We start from the raw sequence: 13,420 nt of genomic DNA on the forward strand, positions 1-13,420 counted from the left end.
AAAGAAGAAACCAACCATTTCCTGCCTCAAGAATATGAAGCAAAGACAAATTATTTGCCTACAGAGCACAGAATCCTCAATTTGAAAGACTCTGAGAAGTCACATCCTCCCCTCTTTCCTAAAATGAAGATAGCACCTGCCCAACCTCACCTTGAAGATTCTGTTGAGAAGAGAGATAATATTGGTGAAATTATTTGGTAAATTGGAAAACCCTAATAAAAGAATTTGTCGACCAGACACCGTGGCACATGGTAATGTTATTACATTAGCATTTTTTAGCTTATTAGTTTTCTCAGTTTATTAGCAATTCCTTTTAGTCCATTAGCTTTGTGTGCAGTACGTAGTGTTTGCATTCCTTGTGGGAAGCTGATGCATCTACATAAAATGTCTTAATTCCTTTCTCCATCCCACTTCCCCTTCCCTCCCCACCCACCCATTCCATGCTGCCCTTCCTTAAAGGCTGGGGGTGTAGCTCAGTGGCAGAGCGCCCATGAGCTCAAGCCCATTACCGCAAAATACAAACCAAACTCAATTAGGTTGGGAATGTAGTTGAGCGGGACAGTGTTTGCCTTCCCTGTGAAGGACTCTGGGTTCCACCCTTAGCACTTGGCAGCAGCATTGTTGTTGTCATTCTTTTTTTTCCTGGAACAGCTTTTTCCCTGGAACAGTTTACCAATTACCCCTCTGCTCCAGGTGCCCAAAGGGTCTCTGAAGGGGTATCCTACAGAACTCAAAGGATCTCAAATCACAATGTCAAACTACCTACACACAAAGTAAAGAGCCTTCCTCAACTAACAGCTTTTACAGTAGTAAGAGGTTTCACATCTGAGATTGCCCTGGCTTCCTAAATAATACCTCTGCCTCTGGTTTCTCCCCTTCAAACCAATTCTGCATTTTATCATTAAAAAAATCTGCCAGTATCTTAGAGACATATTTTAGAGAAAACGTTCTACGATCACACTGTCCAAACCTCTTTCCAAATGATGGGTCTAAGACTCAGAGAGCTTAAAAGAATAAGTCACCAACCAAGACCAAGCATTAATATCATTCCTCTCCTCAAAAACTGGATGTAGCTGGGTGTGGTGGCACACACCCATGAGGCCAGCATTCTAGGAGGCTGAAACAGGAGGATAAAGATTTCTAGCCCATTCTGGACAATTCAGTGAGACCTTGCCTCAAAATTAAAAATGCAAAAGGCCTGAGAATGTTGTCCAAGAAGAACACCCAGGGTTCAACCGCCAGTCCCACAAACAACCAGACACACAAAAAAATTCCTGATATATTCTAAACTCCTTAGAATGGGATAAGCCCCTCACAATCGGCCCCAGTCTTCCTGTTAACCTTTATCTCCTTCTCTTCTCCCCCACAGCTCCTGGGTCCCATCCTGGTTTCCCAAGCTGCTAAACTGATTGCTCCTGTTGGCCTCATTGTGATGCCCCCGATGTGCTCCTCCACCTTCCTCTCCAACCTCTGCACACGCTGTGGGGTTCACTTGGGTTCCACCTTGAACCCCCAAAGCTGTCACTGCTTGTGACACAGGTTGGTCAGTATTCTTCTCTTGCCTTCCCAATACTGATTTACATCTGTCTTATCACCTCGCACCCTATCTAGAGTACAAGCCACCTCCTCACATGAAGAGATCGTGCTCTGTATGACTCCACAGTCCAAGGATGCCCAGCCATGACTGTGAACACCACTGCAATGTGTAAATGCTGTGTGAGGAACTGTGTGTGTGTGTGTGTGTGTGTGTGTGTGTGTGTGTGTGTGTGTTAGTTCACTTGATCTTCACAGTTTTCTCACAAACGAGAAATCTGAGACTCAGCGAAGATGAATAAACTGTCTGGGTCACACAAGTAAAAAGAGGCAGACACAACATGGGAATCCAGGTCCCTCAGACTTTAGAAGACCTTTAGCCACCAACCAGGCGACCTAACACAGCCAGAGCCATGAATGGGGCTGATGAGCCGGAAACTCACTGACTGACCAACCATTCCTCAGGGCCAGGCAGGAGGCCAAGGTACACAGACAAGGAGAACAGAATAAGCTTCACGTTGGCTCACTCTGCAGCCTACATCCAGATGTCCCCAGATACCTGCGGGGTCCCCTTGGCTTCCTGGCATCGACCCTTCATCTCTGCCAGTTTAGGCACCAATCCCATTCAGTTCCACAGGTAGCTTATCTGAAATTCCTGACCGGACCAGGTAAAATGTTAAGAAATACGAAGTTCGATTCTCTGAAGCAAGGAGTCAGAAGAGTGATTCCTGAGCAACTGGTTTGCAGAGAGGGAGCCCCTCCCCACAGCCACCAAGTTTCACCTTCTGTGTTTTTCTTTCGGGACCTGTCAGGCAACTTTGGGATCTGTGGAACAGCGTTTCTGCCAATGAGCCCCGTCTAATAAAGCTGGGCTGGCAGAAGTCCTGACACCATGCAAACTCCAGGTCAGCGGGAGGCCGAATCTCTCTCCTGCCTCTCCCTACCGAGGGCCACATCTTCCATGTGCTGCATAGGAGTCCATCTGGGAAAGCAAGCTTCTCTACTCTGGTAGTCTAGCTATTACCATCACTGAGTGACTGCTGAGTGACAAGCAATATACCCGGCACCTTAAATGTTTTCCTCAGGTAATCCTTGTCAACCTACGTGCACCAAATGGTTCAACATAATATACAGGACACAGGCTCCAGGGCGGGTCAAGCTGTACATGGTCAGAATCCCAACTCCACCACTTAGGAGTAACAGTAACACAGGTTAATTTAATTTCTCTGTGCCTCAGTTTTCTCATCTGAAAAAAAAATGACAACTACAACTCACCCACAGGGTGACTGATGTTTAGCTAGACTTTATTGGACTAGGTAATATCACTTATCTAATCTCTTGGCCTAGTCACTCTGTCTTTATATTAAGACCCGATCTCCAACCATCTCCAAGACCCGATGTGTTTCCAGCCATAGTTAAATTGTGTTTTCATCCTATGCCTTAACTCCCTTGAGGGCTTAGTGCCATCTGTCTGTCCATAATATTTTTATTTAGCTTAGTTGTCTACAACAGTACCTGACCTCTAAAGAGGACTGGCTAAGGGTTCAACTCAGCTATTACATTGGGCAGATGGCTATCATCTCCATTGTTCAGCCTTAGGAACTGAGGCTCAGCTTAAGTCACCCGTCCCAAGTCACACAGTTAATCAACGGCAAATTAGATTTAAATCCAAGTTCAGTCTGCTAGATTCCAAGCTTGGATTCTCCCCTCCGCAGGCTGAACCGTACTTAGAGTGGTGAGGCTGATCCTAGAGGGACAGCAGGACCCAGGTTGGGACCGAGCCCCCAAGGTCGTCCCTGAGGAGCCAGAATGTGTTGGGCCCACATTTTCTGTACTAAGAATGTGAGATCTGGAAATTTTCCACTCACCCTCCCCGCAGAGTTTTTGGACAAGAGACATCAGGCTAACATGGAACTCAAAGGGAAAAGAAGTCACGACAGGGCGTCAGGAAGCCTCAGGATAGAAGAAAACAGGGAGAGGTGCCAGCCTGCACCTCAGCACCTTGGTGTGGTGGAGGAGATGTGGCACAGTGGTGAGCCTCAGAAGCAAACCTGGCACCAGTTTGAGCATTTTTTTTTTTTTTTGGTCCGTATTTCTCTCTACCCCACCCTCAGCTATTGCCCAATATCCTGGTCTGAATCAGAGTAAGGTAATTGTAGATCCATGGAGACAGCGCCACAAAGCCCAAAGTGCCCAGCCATTCCTTTGCTAATGCTGCCTCCTGCTAATTTCTAGTAATACCTAACACCACCAGGGACAAGCAGAGGAACAATGGTGCGTGCCATGTCCTCCACATCACCTACCGCAGCATTTCCTAAGGAGCCCCCGTCACTGTGCTCCTGAGACTCAGACAGTGGCAGCTGCCGCTCTTCCGGCTCACAACGCCTGGCTGGATCTCAGAATTCCCAAAGGCTTCCCAGTAAGACAGAGCCGGTGCTGGGGGAATTAGCGCCCTTCTCTCTTCTTCTCCCTCTTTCTCCCTCTCCCTCTTCTTCTCATTCTCCCTCTTTCCTTGTTCAAGAAAAGACAAACTGAGGTTGGAGATTTAGTCAGTGGTAGGACATTTGCCTAGCACAAATAAGACCCTGAGTTTGATCCCCTAAGAAAGAAGAAAGAAAGGAAGGAAGAAAGGGAGGGAGGAAAAGAGGGAGAAAGGAAGGAAGGAGGAAGATGCATGAATTATTTACTGGCAGCTAAATGTACAGGACATAGAAACAAAGGGAAAAAACAGGCTTCCAATAAAAGATGCCCAACTACTCCAACAGGGTGACAATTTCAGCTTAATACGCTAAGGTGATAACGACCTCTACTCAACATAAATTTTATATGTGCAGTTCCTCATAGACCCAGCTTGATTCTTTCCTAATGTCTCCTCTGGAGTTGTACTTGACTTTATTACCAGTTTTCAACTGAATCCATTAGAAAATGGGACGATTTTGCTTTTGGTCCTTTGCCAGGGTTCACTTGACTCCAAAAGTCTTGTGAAAAAGGACTAAGGTTGTGCCTCAGTGGAAGACCACACCCTCAGCATGTGGGAGCCCATGTCCAATCTCCAGTACATGGAGAAGGAGAAGGAAGAGGAGCAAAAGAGGCAGAAGAGTCAGAGTCAAGCACACACTACACGGGTGAAAAAAAAGAAGAGAAACCTGTGTGTGTGTGTGTGTGTGTGTGTGTGTGTGGCAGTCTTGAGAGTTGGAGCTAAGGCTTCACGCATGCTGGACAAGTGCTCCACCACTGATTTGCGTCACCAGCCTCAGTTAAACAACTTTTAAAGGGCAGAATGCCTACAAATCAGTTGAAAACAAACCATAATCCGACCAGTCTCCTACTCGTCAATTTTGTTCCTAATCTTCCCAGAACAGAACGATACCTGTGCCCCAGAAACTCTCAAATCTGCCAGGTCCTACTTAACAGATCCGAGGGCTAAATAATCAACATCTGATTTCTGAGACCTGACCTCAGAAAGGTTGGGATTATCTCAATTTCTACCTCCCCAGCTCCTTATATAAACTAACACAACTCTCAAACAAGGTGGATTTCAGGATAGATTAAGGAAACCTCTAACATTTTCTCGGCCTCTGATGCCACAAGCTACTGGTGTATCATACGACAAACAGAAACAGAGTATTCAGTTCCTGAATCACTTCCTCTCTGTGTCACCTGCCACTGAGTGTGAGCCAGCATGAACCTTAATCACATTTTCAGAGTCACATGTGCGTACCCAGAAATACAACATGCACTCGGGAACTGGGGATGTACCTTGGTGGTAGAGTGCTTGCCTGGCCCTGAGTTCAATCTCCAGTACAAAAGGAAGAAAGCAAGCAAAATAGAAAGAAAGAAAGAAAGAAAGAAAGAAAGAAAGAAAGAAAGAAAGAAAGAAAGAAAGAAAGAAAGAAAGAAAGAAAGAAAGAAAGAAAGAAAGAAAGAAAGAAAGAGAGAAAGAAAAATACACTCACGCACATTCATAAGCACCCACCCTAAACTTCTAAATGTCAGGGTATCACCTGGTGCTACAGGAATTTGCAAACAATGCTAATCAATCCATAAGAATATAACCACCCAGGTGGATGTGGTGATTTCAAATTCCAATACTCCAGGAGGCTGAGGCAAGAAAAGCACAAGTTCAAGCCCAATCTGGCCAATTTAGTGCCAATCAGTGCTTTACTGAAACATTGCATCAAAATTTAAAACCGTAAAAAGGCTGGAGATACAGCTCAGTGTGAAAGCCTGGGTTCAATCCTCAGTACCACCAAGAAATAAAAATTTTAAAAAAATACATAGCCACCCGTAATTTTACCATCTATGAACGCTGGGAGCTAAAGCATACACATGTATCTTTCTGCACCCCATGGGTTTCATCAAGCTTTGTGGAGAAAGGGGAAATATGAAATAGTGCTCTTATGGCTATGGAAAGAATTTCCTGCTGCTTGTTTTGTGGAACCGCAGGCAGGAAACAGCCAGGAGATTCATCAAAACAATCATAACCCACCCTAGAAGCTAGTGGCTGTGATCAGAGGTGGGCTGCAAATGAAGTGAGGACGGGCAGAAGAGCCAAGTCAGTGCCAAACATGAGAAGTCCACGCACTGGCAGGGAACCTGCACTCCAGACTCTCCTTCCCCAGGGCCGGGCGAGTACTCCTGGCCATACCTGTTCCCACCCACAGTCATAATCTGACCAATGGGAAGCAGCTGTTCAGGAAGAGTCCCAAAGAAAATTCTCAACCCACTTCTTGTGGAAAAACAGGCATGCCTGACCCCCCCAAAAATACATTCAGGCCTTTGCTGCACCTGTGCCTGCTACTAATCACAGAATTGAAACTCGAGAGCTAAAAGGAACTTGAAAGATTAACCCAGTCAAATCCACCAATATAACGATAAGGAAACTCAAGTGTGGAGGGGATGGGTGGCTCTGGGTACGGTCACAGAGGAAGCTGTGAGCTAAACTGACACAGAAGCAACCGGGTCTGCTCATTTCCAGCGCCAGGCCTCTCCTCATTTCTGGGTCTCCCTGGAGCGGGAAAGTGACCGTCCCAGATGAAACCCTACTGCTCCTTCAAACCCCTGGTGGGGAGGTGGGGAGAGAAAGACGCATTCCAGCCTGCTCAGGTGCATGGCCTGGTGCAGGCCCCTGGGGAGTAGCCAGAGAAAAGACAGGACACACAGAGACCCTGCCGCTGGGTAGGATCTCTGCTTTACATTGCAGGCTGGCATCCAGCAAGGCAGCTCTGAAAAGCAGCTAACCCTCCTGCGAGGCTCCATCTCCACCCAGGGGGCCCAGGGAGGCAACCCCAAAAAGAGCCATGGCTGACTCCTCCCCTCCCGTGCTCATCTGCCACTGGGCACCAAACCACACGGAGATCTCCTCGCCTCTCCTCCCCCACACCTGTCCCCACATGGGTTGTGAAGTCTCCCACCCAGGATGGGCAGAGAAGCGAAACTTCCTCCCCAGAGAAGAAGTGGGTAGAGAGAGGCTAGGAGGAAGGGGCATGCAAATGAAGGGTGCAAAGAAAGTGTGCCTCAAAACGGCTCCTCTGGCATTAGAGCCCACAGAATCTCTCCACACTTGGTGTCCCTACCCCAGCCAACCCCACAAAAGTCCAGAGGAAGTAACAGTATAGACTGCGTTACTGACTTCGCACTGGAAAAAGACCTGAGCCGTGATGACCAGAAAAGGCAAAAGCCCACTTCCTTCCAGAGCCCACACAGCCAGCCGACCGCTCAAACACCCGTTTCTGAGAAACTCTTCTTCTAGCCGGCTCAAGGCAAGACCCACAGATCACGGTTCTCAACAAACATTTCCAACAAACAATTCCAACACAAACAATCCAAGGAGCCCTGGGGAGAAGTCCTACCTTATTACTGGCCACAGTTCTCCCACGGTTGACCTTGAAGTCCTCCCAGAACCCTTTGGGCTCCTGAGCATCCTATTTATGTCGCATTTTAAGGTGACACAAAGGTAGAATGTACTGAACTGCTGAGTTATTTAAAAGTCCCCCTGGACCAGAGATTTAGCTCAGCAACATAAGCGCCTGCCTGGCAAGTGCAAGGTCCTGAGTTCGAACCCTGATATAAATAAATAAATAAGAAAATAAAAGTCCCCCTGGCAGCACAGCTTCAAATCCTGGCTGTAGCACACATACACACTGTGAATCTCTGAGCAAATGACTAAACCTTGTTCCTTCATGTATAAAATGGGACTAAGTCCCTGGTCATTGCCATGAGGATCAGCTGAGGTAATAAAGAGCTTAGCACATTGTCAGGTGTGTGCTAAGCACGCACTATTTGTCGCTTATTAATACTTTATATTGTAACAAGTACAGATAAAATTCACTGCTATCGAGAGCTGAAGAGGCCAAGTAATTTTTTTAATTGTAAAACGGAAAAAGAATAGAAACAGTGATATAGGATTTCAAAACAACGGAATAGGAGAGTAACAATGGTTAATATTTTGCATATTGTTATCTTCAAGGTAGTTGCTCAGATTAAGAGATATAGGCATGAAAGAATGACCAAACAATAATTTTTGAGCTGTCGAGAGCTTCTGAGAGATTTCCAGATGGAGCGGCCCAGTTTTCAGCGTAGTCTTCATAAGCAGGCGCTTGCTTCTCCTTTACCTTCCTGGTCTGACCCTTCCCTCTTCTGACCCAAGCACACAGTGTTCTCAAATGAGCCTCACATTTACATTGGACTTTTTATGGCTCCTAATCATGTTAAAAATGTTTTATAGTGTGCTTTAACCTGCCAGTCTTCCTCATTTCTGTTTTGTTTGTTTGTGGTGCCAGGAATTAAACTCAGGACTTTGCGTGTGCCAGGCCGGTTTTTAAGCGGCTGAGCTGTATCCCTGGCCCCAGTCTCCCTTGTTATCTTTCTCCAAAAGTCCTTTCTTTTCCCTCCTTTCTGCCTTTTCCCTCATCGGTTCCTGGGCCCCATTTTCTAACACTTACTGGTCATTAACATGAGACACCCCCACCAGGCTAAGACTACCCGACCAAAACCCTGAAAAATCACCCAAACTCCAGAGCGAAAATGTGGAGGGAGGAGCACCCAGCGTATTCCTTGTACTGGAAGGAGTCAGGCATGCAGTTCCCACAGCCAAGACCCTGTGCGCTCGCCTTCTCTCCTCCTGAGCTCCACGGCCCCCGACTCTGCCTCAGCCTCCAGGGGCTTCAGCTGTGTTCTCCCGGCTGGCCCTGAGGTAGTTCCACCTGGATGACCCTCAGGTGTCTCACCTGAACATAAGAAATGAGTGGAGCATTCCAGTCCCTGACCCTCAGCCTCACCTAGACCCAAAGACATGGGATTCACCCCGCAGCCCAAACTAGACACAACTCAGGGCCACCTTCAGGCCGCTCCCCACAACCCTGTCCTCTGGGTCACTCACAGAAACCTGCCACTTCTCAGGTGACCCTGACACCCCTACGCTCTCAAGTGCACTGACCTCTCAGATCACATCTGAGTCTCTCGGGTCAGCTCTCCACAGACGCAGTTCTCCCAACGAACCAGCTGCCAGAGCCTGTGTCCCAAAAAGGACCTGCCCAGGCCACTTCCCTGCTAGTGATTCCCCGTTCAGGAGTCCAAACTCCTAAAGATAGGAGTCAAGAGTCTCCCAATCCGCAAGTCCCCCTTCCTAATTACCAAAGAGCCCCAGAATAAGACATGGCCAAAAGCATCCCCTGCCAGTCCACAAGCGTAAAGGCCACCTGAGAGCATCATCCTCAGACCATGATACCTGAGGGTTTGTCCCAATACATTTATCTGAGCCCAAAAGGGGATGATGCAGGTTTCACCAAGGAAGAGCAAAGAATGTTCACACAGGCTGACGGCCTGAGGTCATTTAGATACCTCTCATTCTGCGGAAAGGCACAACTAAGGCTCAGAGAAGGAAATCGACTCATGGAAGATCAGAGCTCAGTCACCAGCCCCGGGACACAAATCTTGGCCCATAATCCTGCCTCTTCTGCCAACAGGACTACAAGACTCTCTCAACAACAGATTGGGGATTCCCACAAACCTCTCCTTTTGCTGGCCACAATTAGGGACACCCCACCCTCACAAGCTTGTAGACTTTGAGATGACTTGGAAGGAATGGGAAGGCATGAGCTTTGGCACCAGTTCAGGGTGGAACTCCAGGAACTGAACACAAGGGTTTTTGACTATGAAAAAAAAAATAGGCTCATTGTCTTAGTGGGTGAAGCCAAACTCTAGCAGGAGCTAAGAAATCAGTCTCTTTGTGACTAGAGAGGAAGACTTGGCCGTAAACAGTAGGAGGAAGACAGGGGAAAGGAACATACATACACTTTAAGAAAATAGAGTTTCAAGAGCTCTTATCCTTGAGTTTGCTTTTTCACACAGTGCTCTGCACCCCTCCAGGCCTAGGCAGGCTGGGAAAAGGCGGGGCTTCCTGGAGGCTGGAGGAATCCCAAAGAGACTGAGTGGCTCCATTATAAGGCCATTAGAGCAAGGAGTCACTGTCAACTCCCTGAGTGCTAATGAAAGGAAAATGAAACAAACAGGCAACTCAGAGCAGCTATGTGCCCACCTCTCCACAAAGAAAACAAACTCTCTGGTAGAATGCAAGGGACCGGGCTAGACACTCGGGCACTGCCCACTTCAGGGCTACAAGAAACACCAGGAAGGGAAAGGCGGAAGAGGTAAAGCCTTAAACGACAAAAAGTCACAAGAGCATTCTCCTCTGCCACCAAATCTGAAGCTACTTGCTAATCCACGCAGCCGCAATGTCTCAGTTCACCCATTAGAAGTTGCCCCACACGTTCCTTAATGGCTAGAATTGTTTCTTTGCGTTTGAGCCATTCAAGGACAAACATCTCAGCTCATCCCCAGGACAAGGTCCTCCCTTTTTACCTTTGCACAAACTGTCCCTTTTTGTCCCATTCCCTTGCCTCCTTCAGCCTGAACTTAAATCCATCCTTAAACTCAAGCCGCCTGCTGTCAGGAGGTCTCCGAGGGGTTCCCAAGGTACAATGAAAAATGACACAAAGCAAAATACTGCTGTTTAGAACATTACAATATAACGGGTTTTTTTCCAGTCCTAGGGAATAAATCCAGGACCTCTAATTTTTTTCTTTGAAAATTAATATACAAAGTATGAAAATGAAAATAACTATCTCTCGTCTGCTTCCCACCCATTATCCAGACTTAGTCATGGTTTAACATTTATTTCTTTGTCTGTCTTTCTGTGTGGCTTTCTGTAACCTCTTGGAAAGCAGAGATCAGCGACATTTTTCTCCAGTTCTTACAGCTGTAGAAGTCAGAAGTCAGGAATCAAAAATGGGTCTCTTTGGGTTCAAAGAGAGGCCTGGGAAGGACAGTAAATCCTACATGTTTGAAGGGCAAATCCATCTGACTTTGCCTGATCCAGCCAGCTCTTAGAGGCTCCCAAATTTCTTGGCCAGTGGAGTCTTTTGCATCGTCCCTGGCTCTCTTGCACTCCCTGATTGATAAGGACCCTTGTGGTAACACTGGGCCCATCCAGATAAGCCAAGTTAGTCTCCCCATGCTAAGATCCTAACTTCCTCACATTTGAAAAGTCCTTTTCATCAAATAGGGTAACACTCCAGGAGCTGGAAGGTGGACATTTTGGGGAGACTAGATTCTATGTAACACAGGCACCTTTTCTTTAAATAAACTTTACCCACAACAAAAACTCTCTCTGCCTTCCTTCTCTTTCACTCATCTGTTACAGAAGCAGGAAGACAAACTTCAAGGTAACAAACTCACGAGCCCCTCCACCTGCTTCAGCCTCAGATCTCATCCATAACACACTGGATAGCTCACTGCACCAGGAAATGGCAGTAAAGAGCAAATTAAAACATGCAAAGCTAGTAAGTGGTCAGTGCCCAGTCCGCATCATTCCGATCTTTTCCTTTTGCCCTCCCGCTCCCTCTCGTTCCGGTCCATTTTCTCCCTCTCTTTGCTCCTCAGTGACTGAGTCTGACCCACCGTTAGCAAAGAAGGTCGCGCTGCCCATTCTCCTGGGATTCTGCTCGAATGTTCTTGTGGAGGAATCTGCTGTCTACGCAAGGCGGCCCACTGTATTTATACGGGAGATGTCTGGTTTAAAAATTAAGTCCCGTTTCATGTTCACATAAAACTTACATGTCCTTCCTATTAATTCTACACACAAGGGCCAGTTATGCCCTTCATTCATTTCCTTATTAGGTCCTTCTTCAATCTGTCTCTTTTTACCTTATGAATAAAGGAAGGGCAGAGAAAAACATAATGACCTGGGGCACACAAGGGAATTCCCTTAGCAAGGCAAATGCTGTTTGCAAAACGAGCTGACCTCCTGCGAAGCCAAACGATTCTAGGACACGTGCTTAGACTCCCAGCAGACTGTAACTGTGACAGAGGCCACATTCCCTCTGGGTACCCCTGCTGGTGCAGAAGGCATTTTTATAGAATGTTGTACATGAATTGTCCCCCACCCCGTCCTTCTATTATAAATAGCTAAGTTAAATAGCAATATTACAGGTAGCCAGACAGCACTGGAACCTCAAAGTAGTCGATGCAGAAGAGAAGAACACAGGACAACTCGAGCTGGAGGCGCGTGCACTGACGGCCAGGCCTGAAGATACAGATGGAACTACCAGGCCTACAAGGGATAAACAATAATGAAGGAGGGTGACCAGGACCATTTCTTCCCAAAAAACATCCGTGTTCTTTTCTTGTACACCTGCCACATGACTTGCTTCCCTTCTGGATCAATGTTACCTAAGCAACTGTAATCGTATTGGTTAATCATAATTTTGTCCTGCATCCTACCCATACGTGATTCCCCCCGCCTTGTGATTCTGCTATCTAAAGCATGTTCTATAAGGCGGAGTCTGCAGCAACCCACGGTCTAGGTCTCTCTCGGGAGCCACCTCCCCTTCAGTAAAATGTCCTACCCTTAACCTCTGCTGTTTCTCAGAACACATTCTTTGACTTTAGGGACCACGAACTCAGTGCCTCAGATATCCAGCAGATGGGGAGCCACATTTTATTTCCCATATGTCATTTGGAGCCTGATATCACTTCTACTCCTATAATATAAGCCACTCTCAACCCTCTTCAACTCCAGGCGGCCCCCCAGGACCCTAGCCACAGAACACCTCCCTATTCCCGTACCCCAGATGGTACCCGAATTATAAGAGCTCCCACCTACTCAGTATGGACTGGGCGCCAGTTACTGTCCACAGGACTGTACTGTAGCTAGCGTCCTCCCCCCAAAATTCTGAGGGTAGCATCCCCATTTTTAAAGACAAAACTCAAAGCAGAGGCAGAAGTGAAGCAATAATGTACCCAATATGGCACAATTCCATCACTTAACCTCCTGCCACTCTGTGGGCAGGGGTGTGCTAAGATTTCTGAGGTCTCCAACACGAAATCCACTTCTCAGAATGATTTTTGCACCCTCTGCTTCCAGGACTTGACAGCTTTCCTCGTTTTCTGTCTCATCTTTCACAGACACACCCCTTCACAGAGCTCCAAAACCTCTTTTAGGAAAAGGCAGGGTCAGGTTCCTGGTCCTCATAAAAAGTCACTTTTACTGAACTGTCGACTATTTGTACAGCCATTCTCTAGCTATAAAAGGGGTACGCCATGGAAAGAATGTGTAATGAGAAGGAAGTAGAAAGAGGGAGAGTCCCTGGAATGGTCCCAAACAGGAGGAGACTCCACACCAGAAGCGCTAATAAAACACACCCAGGGTCTGTGGCCTTTGAACAATGGCCACCCCGCCTAAGTCTTTCTGTGCCTCTTGGCATCGACTTCCTTCTCACGGTACCTCCAGCCTTGTGTTCACACACCATAGCGAGGCCTGGGCTCTGAGGCCAGACAGAGCCCCGAGCCGAGCCCCAGGGGTGAGGAGACAGGAAAGGGAGGGCAG

The sequence above is a fragment of the Cavia porcellus genome, unplaced genomic scaffold (genome assembly GCF_034190915.1).
Source record: "Cavia porcellus strain 051 isolate PalLab524CR breed Dunkin Hartley unplaced genomic scaffold, mCavPor4.1 scaffold_7, whole genome shotgun sequence".
Lineage (NCBI taxonomy): Eukaryota > Metazoa > Chordata > Mammalia > Rodentia > Caviidae > Cavia > Cavia porcellus.